General features: G+C 30.9%; 1 long non-coding RNA gene across 1 annotated transcript; it reads left to right on the top strand.

Annotated features, from left to right (window-relative positions):
• Positions 1-357: 357 nt before the first annotated feature.
• Positions 358-12,798, top strand: LOC308188714. The gene is made up of 4 exons (XR_013945712.1): positions 358-1,896; positions 3,581-3,615; positions 8,706-8,886; positions 11,954-12,798. It is a non-coding gene; the product is annotated as an uncharacterized lncRNA (long non-coding RNA).
• The last annotated feature ends 367 nt before the right edge of the window (positions 12,799-13,165 follow it).

Here is a 13,165-nt window from a genome sequence, read left to right as displayed (position 1 = left end):
CTTAATAAACTGTCTTTATCTCAACTCACCAGCTTCACTTTCCTGCTTCTCTCCCCCATCCCAGCGAGGGAGGGGGGAGGGTGAGCGAACGGCTATGTGGTGTTTAGCTGCCAGCCGGGTTAAACCACAACAACGGTCCTCCAACCATTGGAATTATTAGAAGGAATTTTCCCTATGAATATTGCAGCAATAATTGTTAGATTGATAGATTTGTTCTTAATAAAAAGAAATCTATAAAAATTAAATAGATTAGATAGATTAGATTAGATAGATTAGATTAGATTAGATAGATTAGATTGTTCTTAACATTTTCACTGACACTATGGAGAAGAACAATACATTGAATATTAACTAATTAACATATATTAAATTTGGACTTGCTACAAATAACACCAAGATATAAAAAGATCATAATTATTATGGACAAGGAGAAAATGAACTGGAAAGAAAGAATACATTGGGAAATGTTGAGGAAAAAAATGAAAAAAATGTTATTTTTACATATTTATGTTGGTACAGTAAAAACTGCCTACAAAATAAATGAATAAATAAATAAATAAATAAATTGACATATATTGGCCACTTAAGACTGATCAGATATTCAAATTAGTCATAGGATTTCAGAGTGGTCTTACAAAACAGACAAATCCCCTTCTTCAACATTTACTAATGTGTCTGACAATTTTTGTGTTACTGTGAGTAGAATCAAACACACAAAGTAAACCGAAAGCATATAGTCTGAGATTACTAGAGATTAAAGTAGCAAAATAAATATGATCTAGTTAAACTATTTAACCTGCTGATAAAATTTACCGTATGCTTTATCTTTCTTGGAAGTTAAAGCACTTAGTTGTAATCTCTATTTTATTAAACTAATGAAAGTGTGTAAAAGTCCAGAGAAAAATAGTAGCCTCAAACAAAGAAGCAGTGGTAAAAAAAAATTTATGCTTCATGAGTGTTTTCCAATTAAGGTAAGATGTGTGATGTGTTGGTAGGGTTAATAAATAAATAAATAAATAAATAAATCTTAAAATTGAACTGAAAGATTTTGGTAACATTTATTTGGATAGCATTTATTAACAGAAAGGGTAATGTTTAAATGTCTATTGATTGTATGAGGCCAGAGTGAAAAATACTGCAAGTAATGTTCACAGTTCATCTTCAAGGTTAATTTTCAAAGCTCATGTTCAAGATCAACTTGGCTGCCTCTATTCAAGAGCAAATTACTTTTGAACAATATTCCTCATTTTTGATATGCCAGTTAACTGATGAAGCAAGTTTCACTACCACTAACTCTTCCTGACAAATAGTTGCTTTAAATCAAACCAAGCCATTACTGCCTGACTTGAACAGGCTGTGAAACACTTTTTATTCTCATGGCAAAGCTGAGAGTCCATTTTACAAGCCAAAAAAGAGCTAGGGTAAATTTGTTCATTTTAATACTATTTATTCAAAACCCGCTTTATTGTGTTCACATACATTACCATATTTGTCCTCTCAATAAAACTTACAAGCAAACATATTCTCAATTTGTTAAACAATTTTCTGAATTCTGCAAGAGTATCACCTATAGAAGGATGTCCACAGGAAAAGTCTTGTAGACCCATGAACATAGCCAGACTGCTGGATCTTTAACTGCAAGGCCCATAAAGCTAGAAGAGCCTCCATGAGCTGTCTTTTCACAGCACACCATAGTAATTCTTGCGGAACATATTATTCCCTTTACAGTGGCAGCTTTCTACATGATTGAAGATCCTTTCTCTTTTGCAATGATATTCCTACACCTTCCTGACTTTATTTTTCCTTAGGTGGCAAAGATGAAATGCAATCAGTTTCAAGTCATTTCCAATGAAATCAGTGCCAGTGAAATCAGTTAGGCTATTTCTGAGTACACAGGTATGAGCCATATCAGTTAGATTTTAATCAGACAGTTTTCCTCCTAACCGGCTTAATTAGTCAGGGTAAATAATGTTTTTTAGCTTACTAGAAACCAGAAATTAGGTTATATTTCATAGAGTTTATTTTCCAACTTTAAACTAAAGAGCTTCTTATCATTCAGAAAATAAGATTTTTGTGAGAAGTTTTTCTTTCTAATTGTTATGAATACACATCTTGGTTTTCACATTTTTGCCCTGACATTTCTGCCAAAGTTTTCCCCTTTTTCCCCTTTTTCCCTCTGACATGTTTGCCAAGTAGATATGAGTAGACGGTAATATATATACATATATATATATTATGTATATATATATGTATACAAGTTAAAAATAAAATAATAGTTTTGGTTGGAAATAAGGGAGTGAGTTTAACTGTTGAAGTTACAGTAAAATCAAATGCAAGCTTCTTTTTTTTCTTTTTTTTTTTTTCTTTTCTTCTTCCATGCTACATTTTTTGAACTACTACAAAGCATTCCTGGGACCTCAAGGAATAACAGACTTTCGGAGCTGTTATGTTTACTTAGATACTTCCTGTCATCTCTTGGCTCCCAGTGACTAGGAGTGAAAACTGCAGCACAGCAGGCACAATGTGGAGGAAGGACAATGGCAAACAAGTTCAGAATGTGAGAATTATATACAGCAGGTTCCTGGGGAGTGTTCATAGCTGCATCATTTCCAGGAGATCGATTAACTGTGGGAAATGATAAAGTGCCTGGAAAAGAGCATACTGTAGAGGAAGGATTTTCAAAGCTACATTTCTGATACCAAAGAGTCTACCTTACCAAAGCAGAGTATTGCAGGTTCAAAGAAAGGAAATGGTTCTGTTTGAAGATCATATACACACAGTTTTGTTCTTGACAAAACAAAGTGATCAGTCTATGGCCAGACAATCAATTTGTGTCTTCTTGCCATTTCTGGTTTTGCCTTTTTATCAGAACCTCATTATTTCAGAGAAGCATCAGCTATATTATTTAGGCTGACAGTCTACACATTTCTGAATCCAGATAGACCAGTAGTGCTGATTGGACAATGGAGAAAAAAAAAGAAAAGAGTTTTGTCTTTCAGTTGTAAGACCTTCTCCTTTCTGTGTAATCAACGAGTAATAGTGGTGTTTCAGTTTTTATTTAAAATACTTGGATAGCCACTGAGGATCCTAGTTGATTTTATCTCTTATATTGTAATTCCTCTTTCTAATTCTAGCTTTTAATGCCTTGTACGTACTCTTTTTTTTTTTTTTAATGGTTCCTGGATGTAAAAACTGTGATGCACAGCATATGATGCTGTTTTGTGTACACAGCAGAATGTAATATTTTCCTTTATTAATAATGTTAATATTTAATATAACATTTTAGTATTAATAAAATATCATTTGTTATAATTATTACTAATTATATTTAGACACAAATTTTGAGTAACTATTTCTGTAATGTTCTCATTTACTTGTCTGATAATGTTTTAATCCAAATAATATATTAATTTATCAATTTAGCAATAATAATTATTAATAATAAAATAAGAGTTGCTATTAATAAAATAAATAGAATAAAAGTAGAGACAAATCACTAAATTAACAGAGTCTATAAATGAACTCCAGTGTTTTAACACATGGATTGTTTATATTTCTGCTTCTTAATTTTGTTTTGCAGTTCTAAGATCCGTTAAAGCCTCCTAAAGAAACCAGGTTTGTTCAAAGAGAAGTAAAGTTAAATACAAGGAAAAACAAAAACAAACAAAAAATCATTATATCAGTAACCAAACCAGTTTAAACAGCTTGCTGACTATTTTTATAATTTCTTGTATTAAATCATCATCATAGTTATAGACAGCTGCTGAGCAGCTCCCCTATAGTTTGCTATTGTCTACCATTTATAATATAAGCCTTCAGAAAATGTTTTGCATCAAAAGCTCATATTATTAGAAAATAATAATAATAATAATAATCAAGTCATATGTTGAAGATTTTCAAATATCATTGGCTGGAAACTGTAGAATGACAAAATATTTTGGAATGAATACACTATTCACAGTTTATAGTGCAGATTTTATTGCAACACACATACACGAAAGTAATAAAGTATTTCTAGGTAGAGTTTTTTTCCTCCTAATTTATGGAGAAAATGTTCTTTTAAGCACAGATTTGTTCTTTCTTTTAACCACTTTAGTTTGAATTAGTGCTTTAGGTAAGTTATTTTATAAACACGAGACTAAACCTTTGTTTGGAACGTTAATAGCTTTTCACAGAACAATGCAATGACATGATAGAATTTCCATTAAGAATGTCAGCATTAAACTGTTATAAAACCAAGTCAATCATGTTTTGTCATTAACTCTATGGTTAACTGTGTTTAACATTTTTGGCTAGAAACTGAATAAACATTAGCAATTCTTTAGCAGCATTTCAGATACATTTTAAAATTATAAATTTCTGTCTTGCTTTATAAAAATGTTCTACATAACTAGCTAGTTCATTAGAAAACAAACTGAAGTAAAACCTAGATAACCTACAAAATCCTAATATTATGCACTGATCTTAGTTTATAAGCAGTTTATAAGCTACCCTTTGCTCAGAAGCAAGGTAAATAGTGCATGTATACATTTGTCTCACATTATCTCTATATAGTTTCTTACTTAAGTAGCTTTTTTAAAGGGAAGAGAAAATGAAGCTGGAGTTCGTCTCAGGAACACAGAGTGACACTGACTTATTACTCCTTTACTCCTTCATTCCCGTCATTCATCACCTCTTTAGTTGCATAACAGCTGTAATCTCACTTGGACACAGATTTTAAGTAATTACATTTCTGTAAAGTTCTAATTTACTTGTCTGGTTATGTTTTAATCCAAACGATACACTTATTTAGAAAATATAGAATGGCATTCTTTAGCATACAGATTTTCAACAACTATCTATATGTTGTACAAAAAGTTATCTATATTACATAGCGAGCAACTGAAAGGAATATTGTGACAAAAAGAAAAGTAATGACTAATAAGGATTTTAGTCTTCTGAAATTCATTGCAAGTAATACTTTGTGTTTATTGATTATATAGCTTAGGCCTATAAAAACAGGCCTATATGAGAGAGCATTATACAGGATAATATTGTAAATTTATGCCTTATGAGATCAGGTTGTTTGTCCAAGTGAGAGAGGAAAAAGAAAGAGTACAGTCACCTTACCTATTAATTTAATATGTATTACCACATGGAGAGGAATGTATGTGTATATAGGACAGATCCTTACCTAGTGTAAGGATAACAGTGGGGAACTGCATGTCTAGGAAATACAGCTATGAAAACAAGTTGAAAATCTTACTATAACACCAATATTGTACAGTCATACCATACATTTTGATACTGCTTTTTATTAATGACCAGTTTTTCTCATGTATGTCCTTATTTATGCCTTTTTCAGGTTTTTTTCATTTTCTCTCTTTTTTTTTTTTCTTTTAATATATTTTTCTCTTCTCACCTCTAAAAAAATTCACATAGGTATCTCTTGAAAATTATTTTAGGGAAAAAAAAAAGTGCTAACCAAAATAAAATAACAGCTGACTTATAAGTTACATTATGTCCTGTTTAAACATGGTTGCCAAAAAAAATCTTATTTAGGTTAACAACACTTTGCAACAATTTATTATAAAGTTTGCATACAACAAAAATTGGGGGAAATTGTGCTGTAAATTATTTAGTAGAATTAACTGGTACCTCAGTATGGTCAATTTATAATACAAAACCAAAGAAAACGGTACTGTTTATACAGACTTTAAAAGTTACTGCTGTGCAAGTACTGTAGAAATAATACAGTGTTCTTTGTTGTGCTTCATTTCTTTGGGTGGCTCAATAGCTGGAAACATTTCAGAGAAGAGGAAGGAACAATTAAGTGTTTTAAAATAGCTTATAGTCAGACAATTCAAATAATTGATTTACATAGCAAAGAAGAACTTGTCAGGTGGCTTAATAACAGATTACAAACACTTTTTATGGGGAAGTGAAATGCATTTAAAGAGCTCTTTAATTCACAAGCATATAAGAAATTCAAGGTTATAGAAACACATTCAGTCTAGAATTAAAGTTTTAGCAGCAGGATCTGAAAAAGCTGATCCAAAATAATAGCATACACATATATTTATTCATATATTCATAAAAGTTACGTGATAAATGATTTTACTAGATTTAAATAATAATAGTGATAATAATGTTAATAATTATATTAATGAATAATAATAACAATAACAACAATAATAATAATAATAGTTAATAATGCTCTGACATCTCATTACCCTTATTAGAAGAGAGCTCAGGCAAGAAGATGATAACCACTCCCTCTGGCTTTAAATCATTTTCAAAGGTGGGGAATACCTGCCCCAATGAAGTAAATGAATTAAGTCATCAATATTTTTTACATCTCAAACTAAGTGTTTAAAAGCATGCGAATTGCTAAAATTATGTGATTATACAAATTGCTAAAATTGCATTATTGTAAAAGAAAATAAATAGCAAATGCTTTTTTCATGACTCTTTTTTTTTTTTTTTCATAAAATCCGGCAAGGTTCAGACCAAAGACAGAATGAGCTAGAAAAAGCCTGCAGTCATTACATAATGCTGCACTGTCTCAAAATAAGCAGTAAGCATCACATTTATATTATCACTTTGATAATATAGTTTTTGAAAACATATAATTTCAGAATTTTTCTTACAGCAAGTTGTATTGAAATGAGGATCTTTTCCTGATATTTATGATGTAACTAAAATTTTACTTGAAAGTATTAGACCTTTTTACAGCTTTTTCAATGAACATTTTTATTCCCAAGTCATGGGAGATAGAGACAGAGAGGTATTTTAATGGCCACCTACTCTATCATCCTTTGCCATCTTACTAACTGAAAAGCCATTTTGCCAGGCCACACATGTTTATTGAGTACTACAAGGCATAGTCCTATGAGTTACAGTCAGAAGGCTTTACTGTGCTGCCCTTTTCTCATGGAAAACTCGAGTAGGGAACATTAGACATGCTGCCTCTGCTAATTCCATTATTTCCTGAACCTTCATCTACAGATAATGGCACAGGTGATTGATAGATAAGACTGACTTTTTGCACTCTACCATGTGGGAGAACAACTCAGCATGGCCTCTTTTAATAGCAAAGATGATTTATTATTACTTTGGAAGTGCTATTTCTAAAGCTACCACAGATTGAATATATATATTTATTTGACATTTCTATAATGTCTATATATATTTAAGTAGTTTTAAGTAAGTTTTATTTAAATTTAGAAACTGAAATGAACACGGACTAAAATAGAAAGATAATTATTGCCAGTCCAACCCTCCAGTCGCTTGTTAGGCAGCAGTCCCACTGAGTTAGAGTGAGGAACAGAACCTTTAGTTATTTCCTTTAAAGATCCTCTTAAAAGGCACTATCTCCTCCTTCCAGTTCCCATTATTTCTAATGAAATAGTGATGAGAAATTTACTTTAGAAATGACATTTTTTAAAGCTTAATAAGATTTGTAGACATAGTTCTTTCATGTGTTCAATCTGAAAATAATCTTTGATTATAGATGTTAAAAGGTTGATTCATGAGTATTACATAATGACTTAAGAAAATTAATTGCTTTGACGATTGAAATATATTGCATACATGTACTGCTAATTGTGCATATATTTTGTGTTTTTATGAATTTTATTCATGTATAAAAGGAGCCAATTTCAAAAGGAGTCAATTCCTTATTTGCAGGATGCTTAACTTAATTGCAAGATAGTGTTTTTTTTTTTTTTTCCTGCTGCTGATAAACTCTCTACCTGATTATGTCAAAGCCTACATGATTTTTATAATTTGCTACATATATTGATTTTGAAGGTATCAGTTTTACCTTGCTGAATTAATTCATCCTTTTAGCTTGAGCAAGGCCATCTCTTTCCACATAAATAACTCAAAAATATGGAACTGGATGTGTAACAATTGTTAAGAATTAAAAGCACTGTCTAATGTTTGAAATGAGACTGTTAACTTATTTTTCTGCTTTAAACTAGAGCCTTTTATTTCATAGAATATCAGTGCAGTCACTCTATTAAATATCACGGGAGCTCTTTAGAGAGAAATTGAAGACCTAGTAAGACTCCTCAGAGTAATACAATGCAAATTGCAGAGTTCTTCTGTTGCATCCAAATTATAACCAAGGCTCAAGGGTGTGGTACTAGACCAAACACCTCATAATTTATGAGAGCTAAAAAAGCACACCTTCTATGCAAAAACAAGAATCTGGTCTAATTAATGTCTTCACAATATTATCAAGGAGTAATTAAGAATCAAACTAACACAATACTGACACAGGGCAAATTACCCAACTATTATAGATCATTCCCAACAGCACTACATTCAAATATGATACACAGGATTATATTATTATATTATTATATAGGTATATTATTATTATTATTATTATTATTATTATTATTATTATTATTATAAAGGAAAATACACCTTTCTTTAGTTTTACACTTTCCCTTTCACTGTTCCCCAATGTCCTAAGGTTTGTGGTGACAACTTTTTTCTCAGGAAGAAGTTTTGGGGTTTATGATGACTCATCAGCATCCCAACTTCTTTACTAGGAGGGTCATGACATTGAAGTGGGGAGTTTCCTCCTCTTGTATGTTCTCTTCAGGTTACTTTTATACATTTATTAATACATGACACCTACTCATTCTTTCCTTGTTGTTTCTTAATGTTCGTGTAATATTCAAATTTTACTATTTATGGTCAATTTTACTTAGGTTGGATAGTTTTCCCTTGCTCCTTGCGACACACGCTTAATTTTCTGCAGAATAGTCCATCTAGTTAGGTTCATGAAGAAGAGATTCCATAAGTACAAACTTCTTACCTTCATTAAGATGCTTCTTTCAGTACGTGACATCCCGAAACCTACACTTTCGACACAAATAAGAAGGAATAAAGGTAAATGTAATATTCAAGACATGGTCTGTAAGAACATAGCAATTTCACCAGTTTGTTGCTTGAAAGTCTCCTGAACACTTCAAGTCCTCTTTTAAAAACTTGTAACTCAACTGGAAGAACATGACAGATGTTTGTGGAAAATTGGAATAGCAGGTTTAATGACAAAAGCCTGCCTAAGTAGCTGTGAGGTGTGCACACATACTTTTTACTCTACTTTCTTCTTGTTCTATTTATCCTTCTTTTTAATACAGTGACAGTCTATTTACATCAAAGTTTTAAGTGTTGAGTTTACATTAAATATTTAAATCTGACTGTATCAAGCAAACTCAACTTGACCTTCTATTTTACTGAGCACCTACAATTTCAGTGGAGTTGCTGGTATTCAGTGTCTTTGAAAACAGTATTAGTTATTAAAATTGAGGAATTTAAATTAATAATGACTGACTGTTATTGACTCTTCTAACTTCTCTAGTACTTATCCATTTGCATTTTCATTATTAATTTATTACTTGAATTGCAACTGAACCCACTGTTTCTCATTTTTTATTCCCAAAGATATTGTGTACTAGTGCCTTTACTTATGGATTTTCTAAATCTTCATTTTGTATTATGATCCAGATTCTTTTTTTCTCTTAATAGTTCTAATTTCTATACATTGTTACAATATTTTGTCTGAATATTTTGTCTTGCTATGTCAAAATAGCTACAAAGAAGAGTTTGTAAGAGAAATCAAAAAAAAAGTTGTTTTTTTTTTTTAAGAACATCGTTTCAGAAACTGCAATAGAATAATTACCAAAGCTATGCTATTTGATGCAGTGGCATTTTATTTTATAATCCAAACTTGCACACTAAGTGCATTTTCTACAAAAATTGAACTTTAGCCAGAGACAAATAAAAAAAAGTTACATAATCTCTTAAACAATGATTAATGTAATACTTTGTCAGTATGAAATAATTGAGTTATCAAGACAGTAGTACAAGAGTAGTAAAGAGAAATGAAAACACAAAAACAGTTTCTGAAAGAAGTAGCTGAAAACTCTGAGTCATAATATAGAGATGGATTGAAAGGGACAGATAGAAAAAAAAATACTCTCTTATTACTTTTATTCCAGTGGCAATAAAATAACAAGAAATAATTTGGTCTCAAAACTGAAACATTTGGAATATTGCAGTTCCTATTGGGGGTATAATTCCAGAGTTTTGCCTTATTTCCTATGAGGGGACCAAAATTATCATCATAGACAATGCTATTTCCTTACCCTTTCCAGGTACAAAAATTGCCAAGACTAGTAAAGTTTGGACCGAAAGCCAAAAGATTTTGTAGTTCATTGACATTTTTATTTTCTTGTTAACTAGATTAAGGAAATCATATACATAACGCATAGTACTAGTGTTTAAGATTTTATGTGACAACAGAATAACGTTTGCAACAGTCAGTGTTCAATTTGTGTCAGTCCTAGATGTTTAATCAATATCAGTATGGAACAGTGTTTCTAATTGTACTAAAATAATACAATTCTTTCTCTCCTTTTTTTTTTCTTTTTTTCTTTTTTTGTGTGTGTGTGTGTGGTATCTATCATACATGTTACTTTCTTCTGTGATGTTCTTTTAAAATATTAATATTCTTCACTGATTTACCTTCCTATCAGCACAAAATATCAGTTGGCATTTTTTCACATGCCAGGTCTGTTAATTTTGGAAAAAAGAGACCTTTTTTTTTTTTTTTTAATGTAGTGGTCTGGAAAAATGTAATAATGTTTCTAATAAACATATTTTGGTTACAGTGAAGTTTCAAAATACTGATATTGAAAACAAATTGTTTTCATTTTAGCATGGTTAATTTAACATTTCCTTTTAGCTAAAATTGTCTAGTTAAACATTCACAATATTATTAATTTAATGTTTCAAACACTACAAGGGCAATCCCAAACAGGTCTAGGTTGTAAGACTAATCTCATATAACACCAACTATTACAGATGAAACTCTAGAATTAGCTGGGATGACTATAAATTTGTAATGAGATATTTTAATCTGTAATGCAAAGCTAATTGTCATATGTAAAAGTTTCTGTATAAGAACAATATACTGCTGAACACAGAGAAAGCATAGAAAGATATGGAGACCTAATGCTTTCTTATTTCATCCACTGCCCACCAGGTGGTTATGTGAATATAACCAGTCACAGTTTATCAGTTTACTTAATAACTGCAAAGATGAGGACAAATTTAAACTAACTACAATGCAAAATAGCTTTGGAAAAATTGTTCATTGGAAGGGGTATTTCTCATGGCCAAATCAATGTAATGTACAAAGAGATAACTTGGGACAGAATTCAAGTAAGGCCAAAACAGCAGAGAACCTGCTTTTAACAGACCTGTTTTCGATGTGCTTGTCCATGACTTTTGAATTCCCTTTCTGTCACCTTATTGAGTCTCTTTACTTCTAACGCCCAGTTACTATTTTTATATTTATATTATTTTCTGTGTTCAACTACAAAGATCATCCATATGGTTAAACTATATGAACCTTCACCACAAATTTAACTGTTTTCCCATGGAAGATTACTGTTTTCTTTACTGTGATAACATTTCAACTTTGTGAACCACATATTTTCCCAAACAGTCTGACCTCCTGTGAATCATTCTTCAATTTTATTTTCTTTCTTCAGATGTACATTATCACTTTTTAAAAACATTAATAATGTTTTTGTTTGTTTTTCTGTTTGTTTTTTAAGTGTGGTTCAAGCAAGACCTAGTAAATTCTTTGTCATATATAATTCCTACTCTATGGTTCCAAAATTCAAGTTGCAAAGAACTGGTGAAATAATATACATGCATTATATGTAATATACATAGAAGAATAAATGTAAGAATATAATCTATAATACTTAAGAATATTATATATATACATGATATAACTTTTTCATATGTATATGTGAAAGAATATATATATATTTTTCCAATATATCTTCTAATAAATATGTAAAACTTTTTTTACTACTTGTTATTAACATTTATTTAATAACAGTGATGTTATTTGTAAATATTTTTCACTCTTCCTTTTCAGATTACAATAAGCCCATGGAAGCTGCTGAAGTCTGAGGTTTTCTGAACAACAGATCTGTTGATGAATGTTCCTAGGGCACCCTTTAAATTTCTAATATGCAATCAACAATTTAAAGCAATGATACTACTCTAATGCTTAGAATTTTCAGAACTGGTTATCTAAGATAGAAGAATTCTCCCTTGGGAATTGCAGTTTTCTAAATTAATCAGATTGACTACAACGTGTTTTTTTGTTTGTTTGTTTATGTGTGTGTGTGGTCTGTCATTGCATCTTCAATTATGCACTCCACGGCAAAAAATTATCATTCTTGTTAATCTTTTCATACGTTTACAATAAAAATTAGAATAGACTTCTTCATTCATTCTATGTACATATTTGGAAGTCCTTGTTATTGTTTGCCTAGTATTCTTCATTGTTTCCATTTTGATTACTTCTGTTTCACCTCTTTAATGTCATGTACACTCTTATATATTCCATGTTTACAAGTTCAACATCAGTAATTTCTCACAGGTATTTTGAGTATTGTTAATTATAATCTAGAAATATCAATAAAAATAGAATAAACTGGTGAACTTAAAGACAAGAAAAAAGTTTTCACATTAAAATGACTTAGTGTTTCAATATCTAAAGAAGATTGAGATTATTCTTTTTCTTAAGAATCCCAGGTAGTTAGAACAATGCTTTGTTGTCCTCTTTAATATTTTCATGGCATTAGTCCCCCAAAACTACAACAAAAAAAAAGTAGTTTTGCTGAGCTAGATGCCATGCAAATATATGCAAACAAACAAACAAAAGTATAATTGTTTTCTATCTTTAGTATTGTAATGGTCTACTCTCTCCCTACCTTCACCCGCCCTCCCCCCCCCCCCCTTATCATCTCTTCAAGGTTTGAGATTCTTTTTTGCTTATATGATCTTGTATAATATTAGAATTATGGATTCTAAATAAATATATTATTGACAAAATTCATAGCCTTTGTAGTCACCTAGTACAAGGATCTATCCCCATCTTTAAACCAGCTTCTAAGTGGTTACTACATTCACTCGGAATACTGGAGAATTTGGACTACTTATCCTGTAATTAAACTGAAGTAACTGAAGTGACCTCATATTGTATCTCTTGAATACAGTAAATGCTTTAAGTAGTCCAGGCATAGCCTCACACCTCAACTTAATAAACAGTTGTACAGTATGTCACGTGCAAAATGGTGCT

Source organism: Anser brachyrhynchus, assembly GCF_964034855.1.
Source record: "Anser brachyrhynchus genome assembly, chromosome: 2".
Taxonomy (NCBI): Eukaryota; Metazoa; Chordata; class Aves; order Anseriformes; family Anatidae; genus Anser; species Anser brachyrhynchus.
Note: the sequence above shows the minus strand (reverse complement) of the source record. Positions and strands in the feature narration are given on the sequence as shown.